Genomic DNA, 26,114 nt, shown 5'->3' on the forward strand with positions numbered 1-26,114 from the left:
GTTCTTTGTTATTCCTTATTGAAACTATATATATATTTTTTGGATCTTTATTTTGGAAATAAGTCATTTCACGTGAGAGACAGTGATTAATAAAATTAGCACAAACCTACGTCAACATATTTAGCAAGCAACTCTGCATTTTCTAAAGCCTCTTCATCACTATCTTCTTGCAAAACAGCAACAGATAATTCAGAGAATTGGTCATCATCTAGGTCTTGTATATTTTTGTCTGGTACGGAATGCCGGTCAACGTCAACATTGTTTTTAGAGGTTCTCAGTTGTGATTTTAGTTCTAGTAATTCTTCGTTAGTGTTATATACATTTTGTTGTTGTTTTTTTTCTCTTTCTCTTCCGTTAAGTTATTCTCTCTTTCGCTTATTACTGCATCTATATCGTTTAGATTCTCATTTTTATTTTCCAATACAAAAAAATTTGAAATTTTGGCACATTTACTTCTTTCTTTTTCTCTATTTAATTGTATTTTTCGTTTTTCAGCTCCGCTTTTATATTTTCTACCAGACATTTTTTTAGGTATTTATTTAATCTGAAAAGAAATTAAAGAAACCTAAAAAAACAATCCACCACCATATTAGGTTAGTTGTTGTGGGGGAGATTTATTATTATTATTATTTTAGGGTTGCCCGTAATTAAATACATTAATCCGTATTTGTGTCTGTAAATTGCGTATGTTCTATGGTTGATTTGCCCGACGAAAAAACCCCAGTTACTGGGGAGAAAAACCTTGCTCTCTACGCCTGAGACCAAGTAACTCAGCCACGGAGTGAAAAAAGCCCATTAAAGTTCCTCGCGTCATCGTCGGGATTCGAACCCAGGCCTTTTCCACCCGGTGTGGGGAGGACGGTGACGATACCACTGTGCTACCGTGCAGACTTGTTGTGGGGAGGGGGGTTATTTTTATATTATTTTTTATTGTTTTATTTTTATTATTTACTTAATTTTTCTTATTAACTATCTAAAAATTTGCAATTCGCCGAACACCCTATTGACCTCTTTATCACTCCCCACGTACGCAAATCTGACTACAATTTTCAGAAAATTTCAATTTCTAGGGTGTGTAAAGCGATTGTTAGCAGAACATTATAAAGCCACACATTTTGTTTACAAAATTTAACAAACTGTTAATGAGCATACAACATTTACATAAAAGATACAAATAATCACATACAAGCTTCCTAATTTCATATACATATGTAAACCATGCTACAATACACTACACTCTCCCTCTCTCTCTCTCTCTCTCTCTCTCCCTCTCTCTCTCTTCTCAGTTATTCTCAATATGAGAATTATTAACATCAGTTTGTATCAGTTGTATTTTACATAAAATTGACTCCACAATGATTACTCAATCATTCTCTTACCTTACCAATTTTTTTTTCTTTCTTTCTTTCTCTTACATCAATAATGTTTACTTCAGCTCTTATTACTCCTTTAGAATCTTTGTTTTAGCCTCTCACACATAAAACGTACTACGTCCGGTATCCTCTTATCTCAATAACTTTCCTTATAAGTCACCCATTCTGCCTTAATTAATATCCTAGCCACCCTAGTTATCACCTTAGTCATCCCTCTTTACTCACGAGGTTTATCTATTAATAAAATTTATTTCTCTTTGCACCTCAACTGATATTTTACCTTGTTCGGCACTTGGCCTAATTTAATGACATAAATGCTTACAGTACTAAACTTATAAATAAAATTTCTTTGCTAATTCCTTTGATTTTACTACTCCTGAACTACCCTTACATTTATTCATAATCATTAACAACAGGAATGTTCCTTTCTTTTACAAGGACTATCACTCAATGCCTTACAGAGCTAGTTTATGAATCTTTGAGTTCAGGATTCAATAAAGAAACAAGGAACAGACTTACTTTCCGACATCGCCGCTACTTCCAATGTCCTCGCGTTCAGGTTTCCCACGCGGCTGACAGGCTTACTTCTGTTTCGTGGGCTCTCCGTTTTTCCTTCGAGACTGCTGGGGGCGCTCCAGTTTTCTTTCGAGGCTGACAGGCTTACTTTCACTTCTGGGGCACTCTTGACATGACGCACCTTCTTGTGTAGACAATATATTCACATTTGTACATACCTGTGAATATATCTTGACATGACGCACCTTCTTGTGTAGACGATATATTCCCAGATGTACATACCTGGCTCATTCTCTTTACAAGGGCCTACATTACAAAACTTGCCTACCTCCATTTCAACCCATACTCATGATCTTCTTTCTCCCCTTTGACCACCCACACAGTAGTCAGAGGCGCCTCCGTAGCCAGGTGGGAAGGAGCAGTAGTGCGTATCATATGCTTCTTGATTAGACCGGGGTTCAAGCCCGTCACCACCAAATACGGAAGATGCGGAAAGGTCAGGGAATGACCACCGCATATCCCGGAGCAATATGGCCTTAGTTGCTAATGCTCCTAAAAACCAAAACAACAACAACAACAACAACAACAGTAATCAGACACAGAATGCTCTTTTCTCTCAATTTTTCTTTCCCCCGAACTTCACTCTTCCCCTCAAGTTTGGCATGCCTCCCCCAACTGATCCTTCCCCTCTGTTTAAATTTATGTTCCTTTCCATTTGCCAATACAATTCTCCAAAGCTGTCTCTCTAACGGGCAAACCACCCTTTTCTCGAACTTTCTTATTTTTTTCTCACAGGCAGTATGACCCTTTCATGTCCACCGGAAACCTCCAAAAACACTCATTTTCGTTTCACACCTTTCTCTCTAAACGTATGGGAACACCCAAAAATCAGTTAGCCTGACGACGTTTTTTATTTGACGCGAACACTGCACGCGTCCACTCATTTCCTGTTTTGGCTCCAACGATGTCATAGATCAAAGGAGACGCCTCGCATAATCCCGCTTCACATCTATTGTTCTTCCTTAAGCAACCCCTTCACGCCCGTTCTCAAATGGCACCCCTTTACTTAGTCCTGCTGTCGCTCTTTGCGCTCTCATATTACAGTATTTGAATTACTTGTTTACCCCTTTGCTACTATTCTCAATTCTCACGCTTAAACTATCCCATCACTAAATCTAGGGTTCTTCAAACTTTAACATTACTTCTAGTAAAAAAATTATTTTTATTTTAAATTTGTAAGATTTTACATCTTACATTGTCATTGTCAAGTAGGCAAGCTTATAGCTTACGCCGCTTGCTAGTGCCTACCGCTTACTTCAAATAAACGGTGTCCAGTTATTTTTATTATGGCTCATTTCGAGAAAATGCAAAAAACGATTGAATTTACGTACCGACAAAAGATTTCCGGAGAGTGATTTAACATATTTATTTAGTAAACTTTGCCCAAACTTATCAGTGAAGAAACGAACACGTGAATAGTACACTTCACCGAACGAATGACTATTTAATATTCAACTATACTGTACTATACATAACCTCAAATGTCAAACGGTGAAAGTTACGCTTTGGAGGAGCTAGACTTGCACTTTCCCCATTCCGACGTTGCCACATTATTTGCATAATTGACAAATGACAAAGTATATTTTGATTCTACCGAGAGAGGCGATAGAAGACAGAGCCGTATTTATTATTGACTGTCATTTAAAACATTGATATTTTATTCAAATCCAATAGTGTTGCAAACCAACGATTTAAACTTTATCTAGGTACGAAAAAATTTTGTATAATTTATTTTTTCTTAAATTTTTAATTTAAATTGTTTTTATTTATTTATTTTTTTTTACCGCGAAGGGGCCCTTTGATTGAACGGGGCCCTGGGCTACAGCACATAAAGACCATGCCTAAATCCGCCCCTGTGTAAGGACGTCAATTTTGGCTTCTAATCTTTCATGTTCTACATGGAGGTTTAAAACCACTGTCTCCATTTTGCTGTAGATACCAATTAAATCAGACCTGATGGCAGCAGTGCCATCAGGCAAAGCAATTGAGCAGATCCTGCTCGATTGCTTTGCCATATGTTTCTTTAAGGACACTCTGATTGTTCTGATCTGATCAATCGGAGAACCCGTTAGTGGGAGATCTTGACTCTTAGGCACTTGACTTTTAGGTTCTTCGCATTCTGAATCGCTGCAGGACTCTTTTCCGCCCTCATCAGGTGTGTCTTTAGGTGTTGGAGAATCTGTAGCCGATATCATTCTACTTCTCTCCTTTTTCTTGAAATTATCCTTGAGATGGACTTGTTTTATCTCTTCCGAAGCAGAGGGAGCTTCGCTCCTGGATCGTGTAGAGTAGCTTACGCGTTCATTTTCAAGATTTTGAACTTCTTTCTTACTCATATTGATTTCGATAGTTACCCGGATAATTTTGGGGAGAAGCAGTCAAGTTTTTACGAAAATGAGAATTAAATCACAAGTGTGTTTGAAACTGAAGAAAACTGTTTTGATAGTGTAAGCTGTATGGCAATAAACAGTGTATTCTTTTTCCAACCCCGTGAGCACAATCTAAATTTAACTTTTTTGCTTCAGGGATGACCACAATGGTATTCTCCCTCGATGATATTCTCCACCTTGTCGCAGTGGGGGGGGGGGGGGGCTTGCGTGTTCCAATGACCCGGAGAGCTAAGTCGGCGGTAGCTTAGCTACTGGTAGGGCCTCCCAAGTCGGACAGGTCAAAGGGTAGGGGCCAGACTAAGAGAGATACCCCGGCCCTCCAGATTGGGGGTTGCTGCAACGGGCTAGCTCCTCGTTCAGTGTAAAAAATACACATATGCTAAAAGACCTACAAGTGAAAATGAAAATGGACTGCACTTTCGGAAACGACTCGGCAACCGGAAAAGGACTATGATTTTGGGATGCTGGAATATTCAAGGCCTTTCAACTAAAAGAAACTTTCTTTCGGATGAACTGCACAAATTCAAGTTAGACATCGTCGTGTTATCAGAGACAAAGAGAAAGGGATGTGGAGAGGAAATAATGGGAGAATCCTACCATTTTTGGAGTCGAGTTGATAAGAGTGAAAGAGCAAGAGCAGGAGTTTCTATTGCTGTTAAAAAGAAATTGAGACACAACATCAAAAACTGGCATTTATTAATGAAAGAATGATCTCATTGGAACTGAAAATATACGGGAGAGAAATATGTATTTTGGGAATATATGCCCCGACTAATGACACCGCCGATACCTTGAAGGATGAATTTTGGGAGGATCTGAGAGAACTAATAGAAAAAATTCCTAAGAACAAAGAGATATTTCTAATGAGAGATTTCAATGCAAGAGTAGGAACTGAACAAAATAGCAAAGTTATTGGAAGATTTGGAGAGAAAGAGAGGAATGACAATGGAGATAGACTATGCAATCTTTGTGAACAGTTCGACTGGAGAATAAACAACACATTTTTCCAACACAAGGATATCCATAAATATACTTGGTCACAGGAGACAAGACAAATTAGATCAGTTATAGATTACATTATTTCAAAACATTCAGGGACATGTGTATTGAAAGATGTCAGAGTTTATAGAGGAGCTGAATGTGGATCTGACCATTTTCTTGTTAAAGCAACACTGAGGTGGAACTGGATTAAGAAAATATGTGTGGACAACCAACAATGCAGGGAAGGAGAAATGCTACAAGTGGATCAATTTAACATTGACCTACTCCAGGACGACAACATTAGAAACAACTTCACCCAAAGACTGGATGCTGCAATTAACATAGAGATAAAAGGTAATACGAAAGAAATCTACGAATATTTAAAAAATATTGTTAAAAAAATAGCTCATGAAATCCTAGGCAAAAAGAAGAGCCAAAGACCAAAAAAGACCTGGATTACAGAGAAAGTAAGAGCTGCTGGAGAGGAAAAGAAACTTGCATATCAGAAATGGCTGGGTGATAGGAATGATGCAGATAGGAACATTTATGTTGAAAAAAAGAAAATAGCCAATCGGTTGGTAGTAGAAGCGAAAAATGAAGAATGGGAAAGGAAATGCGCAACTATTAATAGCAAATTGGGCTTCAAGCAATCAGCGGAATCGTGGAAGGTCCTTAAAGACTTGAGAAAACAGAATAAACACAATGCTGGTTTGCAATTAATACCTTTGAACGACTGGACAGAGTACTATGAAGGACTTTTAAAAGAAGACCGGGAAGAGTTCAAGACGATGGAGGATTTTGGTGTAGAAGACTCGGGCTTAAAAGTTTCTGTTAGGGAAGTGGAACTCCTGCTAAACGAAGGAAGGAATGGCAAATCACCTGGACCTGGAGGAGTTTACATGGAACTTCTGAAATATGGAGGAAGAGGAGTGGCTGTTCTGATACAAAAACTGTTAAATAGTATACTGAGGGGAGAAGAAATACCGAAAGAAATTATAATAGGATATATTACATCAATTTATAAGAAGGGCGATCGGAAAAGCTGTTCAAATTACAGAGGAATATGCGTCCTGAACCCGCTGTTAAAGATCCTTGGAAAATTGATCAGGAACCATATAGAAGCCCGAATCGAGGTATCAGAAGAACAAAGTGGTTTTTCAGCTGGGAGGTTATGTATAGATCATATCTCAACAGTACGACAGATCCTTGAAAAATGCCAATCAAAAGGAAAAAAAATCTTTATGATTTTCATTGACCTTGAAAAGGCATATGACAGTGTTCCAAGAAAACTCTTATGGGAAGCACTGAAAGAGGCAAATATTGATGGACAACTGATTAACATTATTAAGGCAATTTACAGGAATAATAGATGCAGAATTAAAGTGGGATCAGCTTTGTCAATGAATTCCACACTTCAAAAGGCTTATTACAAGGTTGTTGCATGTCGCCAACACTTTTCAAAATTTATATTGACATCTGCCTAAGATTCTGGTCAAAAAAATGTAATAAAATGGGATTTCCAATTAATAAGAACACCTATATTCACAATTTACTTTTTGCAGATGATCAGGTGGTGATAGCACAAGACTTAGAAGATGCAACGTATGCATGTCGTCAATTGTTTGAGGAATATAAACAATGGGGTCTAAAAATCAATTTTAGCAAGACTGAAATGTTGTCTTCAGGGCCAGGACACATTCTAAATATTGCAGGCTTTAAAATCAAACAAGTCGATAAATTCAAATATCTGGGATCAATCTTACAAAGTGATGGATCATCCCAAGCAGAGATCAATAAGAGAATTACAGACGGCAGAAAGGCTATCGGCATGTTAAACTCTGTTCTGTGGAGCAAAAATATCCTAAATAAAACAAAGAAACTTATATTCCAAACGATTGTATAAAGTCTTCTATTGTATGGAGCGGAAACCTGGACATTGAATAGGCGAGCGGAAAACAAATTGCTCTCCACAGAAATGGATTTTTGGAGACGCTCAGCAGGAACTTCTAGAAGAGACAGAAAACGGAATGAAGACATAAGGGGGGAAATGGAAGTGAGAAAGACTATTATTGACACCATCAAAGAAAAGCGTCTAACATGGTATGGACATGTAAAACGGATGCAAAAAAACAGATATCCAAAGGCTATCCTGGAATGGATACCTCCTGGAAGAAGGAGAAGAGGAAGACCTAGGAGGACATGGATGGATGGAGTACGGGAGTGCATGACAGCCCGAGGCTTAACCGACCAAGACACATTGAACCGCACTTTATGGCGGAAAAAAATTCCTAACAAGAAATAACTTGTAAGCCGAGGAAACCCATTGAAAATGGAAACACTCCTCTTGAAGAAGAAGGCTGACCACAAACCGAGGGGAAAACAGAAGGTAATAGTAGCTTTCACCTTGGCGGGAGGTTTAACTGACAAGATATGGGCTTGTCAGTTAAACATATGCAGAATAAACACAGCACAGAGAGTTAAAAAGAGTTAACATATGATCAATCAAATTTGAATAAATGTAAATTACCTTTTACTTTTTAGCAAGATGATTTAAGCATCATAGAGATAAGATCATGACCATCTTGCTGATATAAAATATAACAACTGTTCTTTCATTATGAACACTAAAATTACATTAGAGGACGGAGCTAAGAAACACTAAACTTTCAACAAACCGCGCACGCGCCTTTTTGGATTAACGTCTACAGCCACTTTTAGATCTATTTCCTATAATGTATACAGTCACTTCTAGACCAAAGTAACAGGCGCAATTTGGCCATAATAGCCCTTGCGTCATTAAACCCCGCTCCAATAACAACAACAACAAAAGAATGCGAGCCGTAGCGCGATTCACTAGGATACAAAATCGAAGAGCAACATTGAATAAATTCACCTCTACAATAAACAAGACAACAAATGCACATATAGTCTGAAATAAAATAAGAAAAATGACAGGTAAATATAGAAATATGCCATCACCAATACTGGTCTGCAATGGAATTGGTTTGGCTGAACCTACCGTTATTGCTAACACATTATGTGAGACCTTAGCAAAAGTATCAGCGAAAGATTCATACCATCCGGAATTTCTGATCCAAAAAGAAAAAGCAGAAAAGCATAAGATCAAATTTAAATCAAAAGTTAATGAACCCTACATTCAACCATTCACAATAAACGAACTGCATGAAGTTTTGTCCACATCCAGGCCAAGTGCAGTAGGCCCAGACAACATACATTACGACACGATAAAGTATCTTAAGAAGACCGAATTAGAAAATTTATTGAAACTGTATAACAGAATATTCCAAGAAAATGTATTTTCAAACACATCGTGCCATGCAATAGCTTTCCCTAAAACTGACAAAGACCTGACAATTCCATGCAACTATCGACCAATAGCCCTCACCAGCTCTTTAGGAAAATTATTAGAAAAAATGATAAATAAGAGATTGATATGGTATTTAGAGGAAAATAACATCTACACAAAAGACCTACCTAACACAGTTGAAACATTCCTTTATGCAGATGATGTTACCATTTCATGTCATTCAAAAATATGAACATGATTGAAAGGCAATTACAAAGCACAGTTAAAAAAATAGAATTGTGGACAAAAAACAATGGATACAGAATATAACTACGAAAAAACAATAGACCTACACTTCTGTAGAAAGCGAAAAATGCACCCAGATCCAGAAATAAGACTAGAGAACCAACTATTACCTCTATCAAATAGTATTCGTTTCCATGACCTGATTCTCGATAAAAAAAACTTAGCTTTCTAGAATATATCAACTGCATCCGAACAATCTAAAAATACTGAATATTCTCAGAGTTCTTTCTCCAATGATGTGGGGAGCTCATCGTTTCACATTACTTCACCTATACCGTGCTTTAATCAGATCAAGTGACTATGGAGCCGCTGTATATACAGGGTGTCTAAAAAATACACGGCATAACTTCAGGAATGAGTTTCCCCATATGTAGACAATAAAAATATTTTATATCAACATAGTTCCGGAAATGCTTGGTTCCCGAGTTATTAACCTGAATGTCTTATCTTCCGCAAGTGATTTCCTTCATCACAAGGTACTAACAGAATCTGGTAGTTTTCCATTCCAACCATGTACTAAAATCAGGAGCAAGCGGATATGCATTTTATGTACGGTTTGGCGGACGGCAGTGCCCTGGAGGCTCGTCGTTTGTACCACGAAAGGTTTCCAGAACGGAGATGTCCAGACAAGAAACCGTTTGAAGGTATCCATCGCCGCCTTTGTGAACATGGGACCTTTACTCCTCGTGCTGCTGACAGGGGACGACCAAGATCTACGACTCCTGAAATAGAGTGGAGATTTTGGATATTGTGCTTGCCACTTCTGGAATCAGCACACGTAGAATAACAATGCAACTGGCTGTTCAACGTTTGACTATTTAGAGAGTGTTGCGAGAATACTAACTGTATCCTTACCATCTGCAACGGGTACAGGCCTTGTCACCAGTAGAATACCCTGCGTGCATAAAGTGCATATCCGCTAGTTCCTGATTTGAGTACATGGTCGGAATGGAAAACCACCCGATTCTGTCAGTACCTTGTAATGAAGGAAATCACCTGCGGGAGATAAGATATTCCGGTTAATAACTCGGCAACCAAGCATTTCCGGAACTATGTATGGCAGTATCTCTTCAATCCACAGTGGGAGACCCTCTACAGCAATAAACCCACAGTAAATAAACCAGCTGGGACACGACTAAAAGAACTAGTTTCAAAATGGGGCCTAAGCTTTGACAACGTATTTGAGGAAAACAGCATAACTATTCCACCATAGCTCACTTTCACGCCTGACTGTGACACTTATTATCAACAGTGGAGAAAATGCACTCTGGCAAATGTAAACATAAAACAGATGCATGCAGCCCACTCATCACAGATCTCTGAATATCTTCAGATATACATAGATGGCTCTAAAACAGATACTCAAGTGGATGCTGCAGTGGTCCTTCCACACACACACACACACACACACACACACACTGTCACCTCACAGCAACTCCCAGATGAATGCAGTAGTTATTCTGCTGAGCTATTCGCCATACTGCTAGCCTTAAAATACATTGAATCCTCTACTGAAACATCTGATATATACCGATTCACCACATGCAATGCATGCTCTCCAACGAAAGCAGACTCCATCACATGGCGCCTCCGTAGCCAGGTGGGCAGAAGCAGCAGTGCCTAGCACACGCTTCTTGATTATACCGGGGTTCGAGCCCGAGACCACCAAATATGGAGGATGCGGAAAGGTCAGGGAATGACCACCACATATTCCCGGAGCAATATGGCCTTAGTTGCTAATGCTCCTAAAAAAAACAAATAACAACAACTCTATCACATCCCATCCTTCACCAGATACAAGCTCATCTTTCGAAGCTCAAAAGCAAAAGAAGGCAAGTAAATTTTTGGATTCCAGGACATGCAGGCATTGAGGGTAATGAAAGTGCTGATCGAGCAGAAAAGAATCCTACAAATATAAACCTAGGGCTTTACAAAGTTTCACATCCTGATTACATACCTATCATCAAACAGATTCTTGTTAGAACGAAGAAGTCAATCTAACAAGACTGCGCATTGTACACATACAAAATTTGTACATCTCATACACTTGTACTTACTCACGAAAGCTAATTCTCCAGAATGTCTCCACTGTTCTTTTCAACTCACTGTGAAAAATTTCCTTATAGAATGTCCACAATACCACATAGCGCGACAAAAAAGCCTTCCATCTCCCTATAAAATATCCAGGATTCCCCAACTTAATCACAAATCATAGGCGATAACTCAGAAATTGAGATTATATTTACTTATTTAAAACTAATAGAATATTTCAAACAGATACAAACCATAATTAAGAAACGTCAACGTCTTTGTCACATAATTCTAATAAATAGGCTCAATATGCCAAAGTTGCTTTTGCACCGAAAAAAAAAAAAAAAACAACAATCAACCAACCACAAAGGAGGTTAGGCAGGCGTAGGCAAATTACGAGAAATCTTTGACAAAGGATGCAAAGAAAAACAGCAAAGAGCTCTTTACTTATATAAACATGTCCTGTACTTATTAGCAATAAAGAATTTATTTATTTAAACTCTAGAAGGAAAGGGATTAATTAGATTGGTCCACTTAACTTAAATGAGTTGACTATTGATTATCATGCTCAGGTAGCTGATAAACAGAATGAGTATTTTGCATCCACATTCACACAAGAGGAGTTATTCAAGAAGAGGAATAACTCACAGCAGTGTTGAGGAGAAATTAGCATTAGCATTAGTTGAGGAGAAATTAGCATTAACATTAGTTGATGTTAATAAATTTTAAATTTTGTTCCTCAGTTGTACTATTTTCCAATTGTAATGTCATCCCATATTCTTTAATAATAAATTAAGTCAGCACTTATCTGTATTTTGTATTGTATACAGGGGAAGATTTATGAACCCTGGCATGAGCTGGAAAAGTCACCAGCTAGTGCCTCATATGATGGTGACTTTGTCCTCAGGTGCCTGACAGCCAAAATCTATCCCCAGATATAGGAATCACTATTCTACTTCATTTCATACTTCTTTGATATCCCAAAACTATTTTAACACTTCAGTTTGCATCTCCATTTTTTTTTAAATTCTTTGTTTGTACAGGAAAATTTTACTTAATGTTTAATTCATATAGTATTAATATTTAATTTTAATCTCTTCGAGGATACTTTCATGAATGTAAATATTCACTTAGGGGTATTTGATTTTTTTAAATATAAATATTAAAATTTAATTAATTAAATTGTACTTTTATAAATTTTTAAAAATTTAAAGTTATCCCCGAATAGATCAATATATATTTATTCATTTAAATTTAAAAGTAAATAATACTGTGGTATTTTAGTAATAAAATACTAAATTAAATAATTTCAATAGTTAACTAACAATTTGAAAAAAAAAAGAAACAAGAAAAGATAATGCTGTGTTTTCTTGGATAATATATTTTATTAACATATTATAGTTATTAACATATTACATAAAATATTATAGTTATTAACATATTACATAACATATTATATTAACATATTCTTAACATATTATAGAACTCATAAAGAATGGAATCCCAAAAAACACATTACTTTGTAGAGTATATGAAGGATGGTGGTAAGTTTTTTTATTAACTTATATTTTGAGCAGAGTAAATCAAGTTAAATCATCATTAAATAGTGATTAAAATTATCCTTATTTTTCTTCTTCTTTTGTCAATCAGAATTAGGTCTGCTTATCATTGTCAATTTCTGTAGCTGTAGCAATTAGAGCTGCAGCAATTTTACATGGATAGTATCAGTATATCCATTCTGATACTATCCATGGGTGAAAATGCCAAAACTATGAACACTTGCAAATGGCTTGTCATGAAACCACTGCATGTGCTTGATGGGCCGCAAAGCACGACAAGACTACATCATGTTCAGCTATAACATCCACCTGCATTAACTGCCAAGAAGAATATCCTACATACTCAGGAGCATGCCAGAGGTGGAAGAAAGAAAAAAAAAAAAAAATACAAAGCCTTAAGGCAGAGCTAAATAAGTCATATCGGGAGGGAAGAAAAGCGGTGAAACCTATGAATAAACCAACCTACGCTCAGAAAGTAGCAGGAAAATGCTCCATCAAAACTCAGACCAAAAGGATATACCACTAAAAGAGTCATTCACTCCTGTTGCACGCTACCTTCTAAGTTCAATAAAACCCGCAGAGAAGGATCAATCAGATGCCACTCCTATAACTCCTGATGTAACTCCTGATGCTCTACTAGTAACAAAATAAATCACCAGAGAAAAGAATAAGAAACCTCATGCCTAGTTCTCAAGAAAAAAATGGATGACAAGGAGAAGTAGTTACCTGACGAAGTTACCTGAAGTAGTTACCTTCCCCAACCAAGGTGAGCCAATCTTAGATCTGTACGCGGAAGACATGGGCAATGGACTACAGGGCGTCCTATCTTCACGAAAAAACAAAGAATAAAATTGGAGAGGCAAAATCAGACTGAACCCAACCCAACTGCTAAAAACAAATGATGGATCACATCGACAGAGAAACCGTAGAGGCCTACGTAGCAGCATCGATGATATCTATGACCTAAACCAACAATATAGTCCGGTAAGCTTATGCTTACACGAAATTAATCTACCACGGCAAATAATTCTAAAAATCAAGAACTATACTGTATATCAGCATAATAGAAATAACAATACCACTGTGCGTGGAAGTGTGGCTATTCTAGAAAACTAAAGAGTCCCTACAAAACACATTCCACTGCAAACTTCCTTAGAAGCAGTAGCAGTACGTGTCTCCTTAGGAATCATGTTAACAGTAGTTTCAATCTACCTATCACCAAAAAATGAATATACTTATAATGACCTAGAAGTCCTTCTGCTACAGATCCCTTCTCCATTTTGTTTATTTGGAGGTTTTAATGCACGCCACCCAATCTGGGGCTCCCCACATACAGACAGACGAGAAAAACTTCTGGAATCGCTGTGTTACAAACATAATCTAACACTGTTGAATACTGGTGCTGATGCTTACATTCATTTCTCCACTATAACAACTGCAGCTATAGACTTAGCAATCTGCTCTCCAACATTGTATCCATTCATCAGCTGGACAATTCTGGACAATCCGCTAAACAATGACAATTATACAGTCCGCGTTATCAATGATGCCAAGTTGGTGAAGTTTAGCCTTAAACGGGCCGTATCCTGTAAAGAGGAAGATGGTATTTCGACCAGGATGAAACCACGCTGGCGCCTTAGGGTACAGCTTGGTGACAGTGGGGAGGAATCTTCTGGTCACTGCACCTTTTTCTGTGTTGCTCCATCTCCTTTGCCAAATCTGGACGAGGTGGTCGATGATTCTTCTCTTCTCATAGTTGCGGTCATTAGTGATGTCAGTGGTGAGGTCATACATTGTAGCCGATATGTTTCTGGCAAGATGGTAGAGCAGACCACAGCGGATAGCTTCGAGATCCAGGGGCAGAACTCCTACAAGGACTTGGAGGGCAGCCGTGCTAGTCGTTCTAGTTGCTCTCGACATAGTAAGGAGGATGGTCCTCTGAATGGTTTCGAGGATCCGTTTATTCAGTTCTAGTGCCGCCCTCGCGTACCAAACAGGGGAGCCATATGTGATGGCAGGGATAAATAGAGCTTTGTAGTACAGAGACAGGGTAGTACGTCTGAGTCCCCGGTCCCTGCGAGTGACTCTAGCGACGACGGCCGCGTATCTTCTTATCTTTTGTTTAATAAATTCTATGTGTGGCTTGAAATTTAATTTTATGTTGTCCAGGATTATTCCTAGGTATTTAATCTGTTCGCACAGCTTAACTGTTTTGTTCTCGATCTTAATTTGTGGTGGTCTCCTTAAGTCTAGCGTACCTTTTAGCAGCACCGATTTTGTCTTGCCGGGTGCTAGTTCGAGCAAGTGTAGCTTCGCCCAATCTAACAGCTTTTTCAGGGCATCATTTGCTTGCATTTCTAAGGAGGATCTGCTGTCAGCCTCGATGGTCAAGACCAAGTCATCTGCATAGGCCTGAGCCTCCACACCACCCAGATGCATGGCGAGGAATTCATCTAAGACAAAGTTCCACAGGAGCGACCCCAGGACAGAATCCTGGGGGCAGCCCCTGCGGACTGGGCGACTGAGGCATTTATATGGTGTAAAGTGTAAAGTGTAAAGTGTGTTTAGGGTCAAACGGCACCAGGGGTTTCCCCCATCTCCGCGTAGTTTACATTGTAGGTGAACCAGTTTACTGGAAAAGCCAGAGATTTAAAAGTGTATGGACTTTGTATACGTGTGATGCCTTGTACCGTTGTTCATCTGGTCATTTAGCCGCCAGACCTCTACTGAGGCCCGACGTTGCCCCACTTTCGCCCCGTGGAGGCAGACCAGGTATCCACTAGAATATAATTCACTCTGGCAGGTCCTGCCACCTAATTTCATGAGATTTCAGTGGCTAGGACCTAAAAAAAATAATAATAAAAAAATAAATTAATTAAAAAAAATAAATAAAATAAAATAAAAAATAAAATAAAAAATAAATAAAATAAAATAAAAAATAAAATAAAAAATAAATAAAATAAAAATAAATAAATAAAAATGTGATCACGTTGAGGAGGCAGTGCTAGGAGGTCAAAAGAATGGTGGGCGAAATTTATTTTCAGTTGTGGAATTTAGATTGTGTGGGGCGTTCACTAGCGTGCAGGTAGAGTGGGGAGATAGATAGAAGTATGGAGCCGATAGAGAAGACAACTCCAGTTTACTGTGGGGCATGCCCATGCCCCACCAGAAGGAAAAGAAGGGGTGGCGAGAAGGGAAGGTGACAGCAGGGCTGTCCCCACATTCCCCACCAGGGAAGGGTAGAAAGTAGGCCAGGCAAGGGAGCTCGCCTATTCGCCAACAGGGCATACATGTGGGGTGGCTTCAGTCGGGCGCCAAGGCATCAGGGCTGCCCCATTTGGTATTCCCAGGAGTGGAGTGAAGATATCTCTGTCCAGGTTTTTAGTCCAGGTCTGTCTGACATTTGTGCAGATCATGCTTGGTCTTTTATTAAGTAGTTACTCGTGGGATCCAGGTCCATCCTCTGGTCGATATTCAGTAGGATAGGCTTCAGTCACAGTCAGGGTGGACTCCCGAAGGTCCGATTGTAGTCAATGCGTTTGGTTAATAGTTCTCAAATGGAATCGGTGTCCTCCATCGGGTCAGTATTTGGGAGAGTGCAGTTCAGGCACAGTCCAGTTTTATCTTGGTTCATCATTTGTTGTGATTGTTGTTGTATTTATCCTAGTTGTCCTAGGTTTTCCGGCAAAGGAAGAGTCTGGCTTCTTACAAAGAGGCACTGAGCAAAGCTGGTTAGGGCATTGTAGGTTCCCTCGTCCTCCAGTAGGTAGTGCTCCTGATTTTTGGGGTTGAACTGGACTCGTGTGATGAGGTGTCCACACAGATCTTCGTACAGTTCACACTCGTGTAGCAGGTGGTCCCAGGTCTCGAGGGAGCCACATGCGCAGGCTGGGTTATCTGTCAGTCCAAAGAGGTTTAGCTTGTGGCGGATAGCTCCATGTCCTGTGAGAAGGTAGGTGACGTGGAGACCAGGGCAGAGCCATGTCGGATATTTTGGGTACACCTTTTGCAAGTTCGGAAAGAACCTTCGCGTGATGTCTCCTTTGTCAGAAATCGTCCAGCGTTGTTGCCATATCGATGTCAAGTACGTTTGCAGCCTGTATTTCTCAACTTTACAGTTATTAGCCAGGTCCGTAGTGTGGTCCTGGAAGGTTGTGACTTTGCCACGTCTGAGTTGCTGAAGCATGCCATTGCGAGTCACCTCAAGATCAAGAGGGAGAGCGCCCGTGATCACTTGTAGTGCATGAGTAGAGACTGTCTTGCATGCTCGGGTGAGGGTCAATAGGATGGGTCTATGTATGATATCCAGTCGTCTGCGGTTTACCGCTGTTGAGGCTTTGTGGAACCAGACACCAGAGGCATATGCGATTGCCGGGATAATGGCTGCTTTATAAAGGATCGCAAGTGTGCGCCTTTTCAGGCCCCAGTCGCAACGTGTGACTCTGGCAAGCATGGCAGCGTATTTTTTCATCTTAGCCTGTATATAATTTAGGTGTGGGGTGAAAGACAGATTACGGTCCAGGATAACTCCCAAGTACTTTAGTTCTGTGACTAGCTTAATTGTCCTATTGTTGATTCTTATTTGCGGCGGTCTAGTTGGGGTTAGGTAACCCTTAAGTAAGATGGATTTAGTCTTGGTGGCCGAAATGGTGAACCGATGCCTTTCCGTCCTTTCTTGCAGTGTGGTTACTGCTGCATTCGCGAGAGTTTCTAGTTGGGCTCTTGAATCTGCAGTAAGGGCTAGGGACAGGTCGTCTGCATAGGCCAATGCCTGTACACCCCCTAAGTCGAGGGAGAGGAACTCGTCCAGTACATAGTTCCACAGGAGGGGGCCTAATACTGAGCCCTGGGGGCATCCTCGGTGTATCTGTCGATCTACCTTGCAGTAAGGGGCCTGTACCAGGATCCGTCTGTTTATTAGGTAGCTTCTTATGCAGCTGAATAGATTTGATGGCAGTTGGGCTGCCCTGAGTCTTGCGAGGACGCTCGGCCACCAGAGGGCGTCGAACGCCCCCGCAAAGTCTATAGAGATGAGGAGAAAGTATTTTTGTCGGCAGCTCTCCGCCATGTTAAGGATACATTCCAGTGCGTCGAGGGTTGAGTTTCCAGGTTTAAAGCCAAACTGTTTGTTTGCTGTTAAGCTAGCTGTGAGGTAGTGTGATTCAATCCTATGTCTGAGCAGCTGCTCCAACACTTTGCTGAGCACAGACAGGAGGGCTATTGGCCAATAGGAGTCCGGCTTGTGCTGTGGTTTTGAAGGGTGTTTAAGGATCAATTTAATGTTTGCCACCTTCCAGTCGGTAGGGAACCAGCCTGAGTGGAGACAGTGGTTGTAAAGGTCCAGGAGCAGATTCGGGGTGTACTCAGCCACTTTCCTTACTATTTCCGGCTCGAGCATACCTAATCCTGGGGTTTTCCTGTTTCTTATCTTGTTAATAGCAATTTGGAGTTCTGCTTGGGTGAAGGGCTCCTCCGTCCTAGGGGATTTGTATGCATCGTTGGCTTGGCATAGCAGTTGCTGTTCAGGAGTGTTGTCTCCTTCAATGGATTTAAAAGTGGCGTCTAGTATATTGTTTACAGTATCGTGCCAGTTGTTGGTCATGGCACCCTGGGGAGTGATGGTGGAAGGGGTTACCTCCCCCCTTGGCAGCTTATTTGTGACTATCCGATAGATGATACTCCAGGGGTCAGAGTTGCCGACAGTAGAGACCAGATGCTCCCAGGACAGCTTTTTCCGCTGCCTGATCGTCGCAGTATAGGTGTTCCTGGCCTCCCTGTACTGTTGCCTGAGTGGTTCCACCTCGGGGGGTGGGGGGGCAAGTCCGTCTGGCTCTTTGGAAGGCGCGTCTCTTCTGGTTCATTTCTCTTCTTAAAATATCAAGTTCTTGCGACCACCACGGGACGGCTCCCGGCCGAGGGGTCCTTTTCCTGATTGCTTGATTAGCCGCATTTACAATGGCATTGGTGACAGCACGTTGGTGTTTGTCCGGAGTTTGTTTGTGGAGCTGGTTGGATGGCAAGTTTTGTGCATTTCTAGTGATGGCTTCTTTGAATTTTCCCCAGTCTGCTTTGTTGACAGCATATCTATTCTGTTTGTAACAGTTTGTCTGAGTACAGTGGAATGACCTATGCATAGTAAAGGTGATAGCCCTGTGGTCGGAGGAGGTCCAATCCTCCTGCACTTTCCAGTCATTGAGGTGACCGGCTAGGGATCTAGTTGCCATGGTGGCATCCAGTGTGGCCTCCCAGAGAGTCGAACTGAATGTTGGTAGATTATTAGAGCGATTTATGACAACAAAGCTGCTATTGGCCAGGAACTCCTCCATGTGTTGCCCATTTCTGGAGCCTCTACGCTCTGGGGTCTCACTGTGCCACAAAGGTGAGCGGCAGTTTAAGTCGGCAGATACAAGGATCTTGGCTCCTGCTAGTTCGGTTTGCACTTTATGCAGATATTGAAAGTATGGGAGGATATCTGCTTCTGGACGACAGTACAGGGAAATGATGTAGAGTTCCCCTAGAGAAGTTATGATGTGTGCACAGGATGCCCACTCGTGACACAGGTGTAAGATCTTGGTGACAGTTATGTTGGGGTTTCGTACAACAACTGCAGCCCATGGGGTTGCTCCATCCATTTGGACAGTTTTATAGCTGGGTGGGTATCCTCGGACAGCGCATGCACAGGTATAAGGTTCTTGCAGCAGGAGAATGTCTAGATTTTCTTCTTCGGCCCTTTTCCTTATCTGTCCCGCTACAGCGATGGCTCGTTGTGCATTAAGTTGGAGGAATTTAATGCAGCTGTTGTTGTAACTTTTAGGAAGAGTCCCCATAATATATTCTTGATTGTTGGGCGCTTCTTGCTTTAATATATACCGGGCATTTGTTATCTCTGACTGAGTGTGTGTGGGGGAGTTTTGCCACTTGCAGTTTGTGCAGGCTGGGTCGCTTTGTTTATTTGGACAGTTTGCATAATTGTGCCCCTTCTCAGCACAGTGCCCGCAAGTTGGCTCCTGCTGGACGCACGTGTGGGTGGTGTGCCCGAATCGGCAACACCGGAAGCACTTTGGGACTGCGATGTGTTCCCTGAAGCGGTGGGAGCTCCAGTTTATATATATCCTCTCTTGTTTTGTTATCACCCTCCATGCCTCGGGGGCCAGTCCGACCACCCAGTTTATTGAGCTACCATTCCCGCTCTTGGTTTGGTGTTTAGGTACCAGTAGACTTGCATGGTCTCTGTCTGGTAGATGTTGTTGGAGGTTTCTTGTGTATATCTCCTCGCAGATGGAAGTGGGGGTCAGATCCGGGTCTACGCCGAATATAACAATTGAGGGGCCTTTTTCTCTAGGCAACTCAGCAGAGAGTCCGAGCGTCGGTATCTTGGCGTTATTTATGATCAAGTTGGCATCGTCTTTTGTTTCCGTCTCGATTATTACCCCAGTGTTATGCGTTTTCCTGATGGCTCTAATCTTGGCTGTTTTGAATTCTTGCGTCAGAGAGTCAATGACTTTCTTCTTGACCTCTTCGCTAGTTTTAAGAGTGTCAGTAGTGGTTGGCTTAAGAACCACAAGATGTGGTGTAGGGAGCAGCGTCTTCCTGGGTGCGGACTTGGTGTTGGTGGTGTTTGTGATCGCCATTGTTGTCGCAGTTTGATTCCTCAGCGCATCAGAATATGTCGGGGCGCGCTGTGGCATTTGACTTGCCCCGCATTCCATATAGGCCTGTAGCCGTGTGGTAGCTCTCTCTCTGTCAAGGTGTTCATCATGTAAGATTGTCTCCATCTTGTGGAAGATTGTGACAATCTCAGATCTGAGTGCTGCTGACACTCTATTTGAGTTTTCCTTGAAAATGTTCTCAAGTGCGGTTTTCAGAAAGAGCGTCTTTTCGTATATGGTACCCTCCGGTATGGCAGGGTCGAGGGGTGAGTCCTGCTGTTTGTCTTCTTTTTGGTCTTTTTGTGATGCGGCTATTTCTGGCTGTTCTTTAGTTTCTGTATGGGAACGTGTTTCTCGCCCCAATCTAGGGATCAGTTGATTTCGATTTTTCCGCTTGGTTAGTTGCGATCCAGAACGGGAGTCCTCCTCTTCGTCCTGGGGTTCCACAATAACAGGGTCGTCACTCTGGCCCGGGGATTTATTGTGTTTTCCTGTTCTTCCTTCCATTTCACGAAATTCGGATAACCGGTACAGTTCGGATTATCGAGTGTATGGTAGGATAGTAAGATAGGCTACTGAAAATGATGGCAAATGATACCCACCACAAGTCCGTGGCATATAGCCAAAAGATTTGCAATCAATGGTATATTTGGGCTGTTATACCATAATCTACCAATTTTCCAATAAGTCCTTCTGAATCCGCCAGGGAGCGTAGCAGATTTGCATATTCAAATTAATGTTCAGGACCATAACTAATCTAGATTTGCATAATTTAACACACAGCACAGCTAGTTCACTATGTAAATAGTTCAGCAAGCAATCAAATTATTAAATGTTTATCACTGCTAGAGTATAGGAAACTGTTCCCGAAAAATGCATTGGAAACAAGGCCGCTGCGTTTGACAGAATAAACTTGTGTTCCGTTAATTAATCGCCTTCAGATCGGAAGGTCACCACAATCCCAAGTAAGGCTATTAGCAGGGAGGTACGATGGCACTCTTAACGCCTGCAAAAATAGGAATGTTTGACCTTGTGTTTTCCCGTCGTTGACTGTAAAGCTTTCGTAGCTGAGAACTTTGACCTTGTGTCACACTGCAGCGGAGAGTGTCTTAACACATATACAGTACATATCATATAGGAAAATTTCAAAATAAAAGGTTACCTGATGACAATCTGCATAATATAAGTTGAAGGACGAGAAGAACATCCAATAAAGCATCTATTAGTATAAGTTTAGATTTGATAAACGGGAAGAAACTATTTAAATTTTTAAAAAGTTGAAGAGCATACAAATCACTTGTCTACACACTACACGCGCACGCGCCACCTTCGGCATTTATATAGTGTGGTAACTTGCACTGCTCTATCAGCCAGGTAATCCTTCATGCAATAATAAAGATTCAATGGAAGGTTGGCAGCTCTGAGTCTCGCCAAGACGCTCGGCCACCAGAGGGTATCGAACGCCCCAGCGAAATCCACTGCGATGACGAGGAAGTATTTTCTTTGACAATGGGTGGCTCTAGAGAGGGGGTTCTGTATTGCTTCGATAGTGGATTTGCCAGGAGTAAATCCGTATTGCTTTGTCATGTTAGGATTTACTTCATTATAATGCCTTGTGATTCTGGTGCGCGGTAACGCCCAATTAGAACTATAACAAAAAGCAACTTGGGTTTTGAACAAGATACAGACTTGGGCCTCGGTTCACAAGCTAATGATATCGCCGACGAAGTCGCAGTGCATTATGCTTAAAGGACTTCTTAGTCCGAACAGACATCCCACTGTAGGCCTTGGTGGACTCTCCTTAGGTTTTGCTCCAGTGATTAAGTATCTGGGAGTCAATCTTGATCAGAGACTGAGCTTTATTCCTCACGAAGTTCATGAGGATTAAGATTTAAAAGCTGTATGGGAAACTGAGGAGAATAACCCGAACTGACTGGGGAATCAATGGACAGAACTTAGACATCCTGTATAAGTGCCTCTTTGTTCCCATTATTACCTATGCCTGTGGAGCCTGGGGTCAGGCAATTGACAGGTGTGTCGTGAAGCGACATTTGATGGCGGCTCAGCGATTTGCACTGCTTTGCGTGACCAGAGTCTGCCGCACTGTCTCCACAGAAGCCTTTCAGATTATCGATGGTACAGTGCTAGTTGATTTGGTAGTTCTCGAGCGACTCCTAAGATACCGGACCAGGAATAACTTACCCACGGAGTTGATGGGTGTCCGTTGTTGCCCCGATGCGGGAAGAACTTACAGCAGACCCGACTTGAAGGAAGAGGACAAGCATATATCGCAAGAGGTCCTTCAACTCTGGCAAGAGCGTTGGGCGACGTCCTCTAAGGGCAGAGTGACGTTTGAACTATTGCCTGACGTTTCGAAGTTGGAAGAGATACGAAGGTGGCCTAAGCTTGGAGTTTTTCAAGCTATGGTTGTTACTGGACACGGACTTCGATTGCGACTACATGAACTAGGCCTCGCGGACAGTGATAACGCTGACTATCCTCAATCTGCCCGCAACGCTGTCGTTCCGGTCAGATTGCGGTCAGCATGTAATTTTTCAATGTCAATTATGGATTTTGCAACACGTGAAATCACTATGGCAAAATCGCTGGAACCTCACTAACAAAGGCTCCATTACTAAGAAGTTTATACCGGATGTCGTTCAAGTTTATCCACTCTCCCGAGCCTGGTTTTCGCCCATACTCCAAACCACCAACCTATTGACCGGACATGGCTCGTTTAGAAAGAGGCTATATGACTTTGGAATCTCAGCTGCTCCACGGTGCTCCTGTGGACAGGAGGAGTCCTTGGAGCACCTGGTCTACGAGTGTGACCAATACGAGGACCTCAGATGTCAACTATACACCAAGATTCACTCGCTTCTTCGAAACCAGGAGGACATCGTTTTACAAGAGGAAGAGACCTACAAAGCATTCACACTTTTTGTGCAAAGTCTGTTCACAAGACAACCGACCCTACCCTCCGCTTGAGTGGAGGTATCCCAAAAGTTCACAAATCCATGAATAGGACAATATCAATGACGAGACAACAGCCATCCTTCAATGGCCCAGAGTAATGGAAACACAACTAAAGCTCTGACTCAACTTGTTCAAAGACACCACAGAAGACCAGAAGAACCCCATCTTGCCTTGTTGGGCACCTGGACTAAAGGACATCCAAGGTTGTCATATGACTCAACATACACTGTTTCTCTCTTGAACAGTGCTTTCTTTTCCTTCCCATGGGGAGAGGGGACTTTGCCCCCCTCCCTCCCTTCCCTCTGGTGTAGCATGGGCCTGCTCCACTGCAATCGCGGGGCCATCCTTTCTATCGCTCCGTTACTTCCTTTTCTTCCCTCCAGTCTTCACTCTTTACACCCCCTTTATTGTTGACTTTCACAGCGTTTTCAGCCCCACGCGTTCAAATTTAACTACATCAAAATTTCCTGCCCGACCCATTTAGGCATATAGAAAATATTATTTCAGCGTATAGCCCCTCACAAGCTTCTAAATTATTCTAATAACTAACAGCGAGCAGAACTTCTTTTTTTTTTAAGGTTCTAGCCACTGAAATCCCAGGAAAGTAGGTGGCAGGACCCGCCAGAGTACTATTTAGGTAACATCCGGCCAGCCTCCCCGTGGCGAGGTATGGTAACGTCGGGTTCCATTAGGGGCCCGGCGGATAACAGGCCGAATGAACAAGGGGTTGTTTATTTGGTTTTTTTTAGGAGCATTAGCAACTAAGGCCATATTGCTCCGGGATATGCGGTGGTCATTCCCTGATCTTTCCGCATCCGCCGTATTTGGTGGTGACGGGCTTGAACCCCGGTCTAATCAAGAAGCGTCTGCGACGCACTACTGTCCATCCCACCTGGCTACGGAGGCGTCGGTGATGAATAAGGGCACAACATGCTACATACCACATGACCCATATACTTTTAAACCCCTGGCTTGTCCGATACAGTGTACATATGCGGAGATGGGAGAAATCCCAGGAGCCGTTAGACCCAAATATACCTATACCTATATGACATACCAAGGCGAAGGCTTCTTGGCCGGTTAGGAGTTTCTTCTCCCCATGAAATGCAAAGGCTTTTTGACGATGAAAGTATATATAAAGTTTCCTTGACGTATCTAAAAAATGTAAATATTATTCGTATTGCTCAGGGCACTACTTGAGCCGATGGGTTCACTTTATCCCCGCATGCTTCCGGATGTTAGCATAGTGTTACAATTGCTTGTCGTTTCTTATTTAGTTTTGTATTATATGTGCATGGTACTTTTAGACTTCTAAATTGATGTATAAAACTTTTTGACTTCTAAATTGATGTAGTTTTAAAACTGTGGTTTGATCAAAGCAATCTGAATTCTATAAACTTAGAGCTATAAAGTTGGTAAGGGTAGTAGCGACCTGCCTCCACGGGGCTAGGGATGGTAAACTTACCTGCAGTAGGGCGAGTCCTTGCTGCTCGGAAGACTAAATAGGTCGATGTAAATAGCTAAATTGCGTTATTGAGCCTTTGCTCAGGGAACGCTCCAATGAATGTAAATATCATGATGATGATGATGCTCCATTCTATATAAATTCTATTTTGGGTGCTTAAGATTTGCCAAGCAGATGGCGCCAGTTCCACCGTCCAATTTACTCCCATCCCGGTCTTTGCTTTTATTTTGAAATTTGGAAAAATCAGCTCAGAGGGTTCCAGCTCTGGAAAGTGGCTCTGCAAGTTCTTTCTATAAATCTCGTTGGCTAATTGCTGCGGATCCATGTCATACTCTTCATCGAATATTAGTATAGTTGGGCCTTTCTTTTCGGTGATTTTGCCTTTAGCCCTAATATGGTTATTTTCTCATTTGCTTTTATTTGTTCTATCTCCTTCTCGCACTCAGTCTCAATCACGATCCCTGGGTTCCTGGTTTTGCGGATAGATTTTATCCTGGTGTTTTGAAAGTCTTCCTTCATATTATCTATGACTTTTTGTTTGATTTGCTCAATTGATTGCCCTGTGGGTCTCAGTATCACTATATTTGGAGTTTTTGTGAGTATTTTATTCTTTTGCACTTGTAATTCGCTGGTTTTTTCCCTCTCACTTGGGGCGGTGCCTCAGCACTTGGGCATAGGATGGGGCGCGCTGTAGCATTTGTTTGCCACCATCAGCATCTTTATATACTTCTAGGGCTGCAAGCGCCCTCTGGTGCTCTACATTTGTTTGTAGGAGGATTGTTTCTAATTTAGTCCATTGAAGGACCATGTCCGCTCGTAAGGTCGAAGAAATCCTGCTACTGTCATCTTTCATTATGTTTTCTAGAGTGGCTCGCAGAGTGAGCACTTGTTCGAGGGGCGCCTCCGTAGCGAGGTGGGAAGTATCAGCAGTATCAGCACACGCTTCTTGATTAGACCGGGATTCGAACCCGTCACCACCAAATACGGAGGATGCGTAAAGGTCAGGGAATGACCACCGCAGCATATCCCGGAGCAATATGGCCTTAGTTGCTAATGCTCCTAAAAACCAAATAACAATAACAACTTGCTCAAGGACTGTTCCCTCTGGCAACGCGAGATCCGGGGGAGAGATTTTTTCCCTTGTTTTTGCTCTTCTGTGTTTTTGCTTGGTTCCTGTCGATCTCTTGCTTCACTATTGCTCCTCATTTCCCGGTCTGGTTTTTCAATATTGTACCTCTTGTTTCTCCTCTTGCAGGTGGCGTGTCTGGTTTTATCCTGTTCTTCTGGTTTGTCCAGGGTGGGTTTCACCGCATGCTTGTAGGTAGATGTCTGGGAACCCTCTGGCTGGCCTTGTTGACTGTCTGGCACTCCTCCAGGCCTTGTATTCCCATACCCACAATTGGATAATGGTGCCGAGATAATTTTTGCAGCAGGATGAAATCTGAGGGATAAAAATCTGCGGGATGAAAACCGCGGGATGAAAGGTTCTGAAGGGCAGTTT

General features: G+C 41.6%; 1 protein-coding gene across 1 annotated transcript in view; it reads left to right on the forward strand.

Moving 5' to 3' along the window:
* LOC150077356 (xylosyl- and glucuronyltransferase LARGE1-like) overlaps positions 1–26,114 on the forward strand; it is a 1,505,345-nt gene that overhangs the window by 505,327 nt on the left and 973,904 nt on the right. Inside the window, exon 5 of the mRNA XM_090385866.1 lies at positions 12,448–12,508. The gene's annotated coding sequence lies outside the window, so the exon portion shown is untranslated. The remainder of the gene's footprint in view (positions 1–12,447; positions 12,509–26,114) is intronic.

The sequence above is a fragment of the Mastigoproctus giganteus genome, chromosome 12 (genome assembly GCF_048544385.1).
Source record: "Mastigoproctus giganteus isolate SK-2022 chromosome 12, ASM4854438v1, whole genome shotgun sequence".
In the NCBI taxonomy this organism is placed as follows: Eukaryota; Metazoa; Arthropoda; class Arachnida; order Uropygi; family Thelyphonidae; genus Mastigoproctus; species Mastigoproctus giganteus.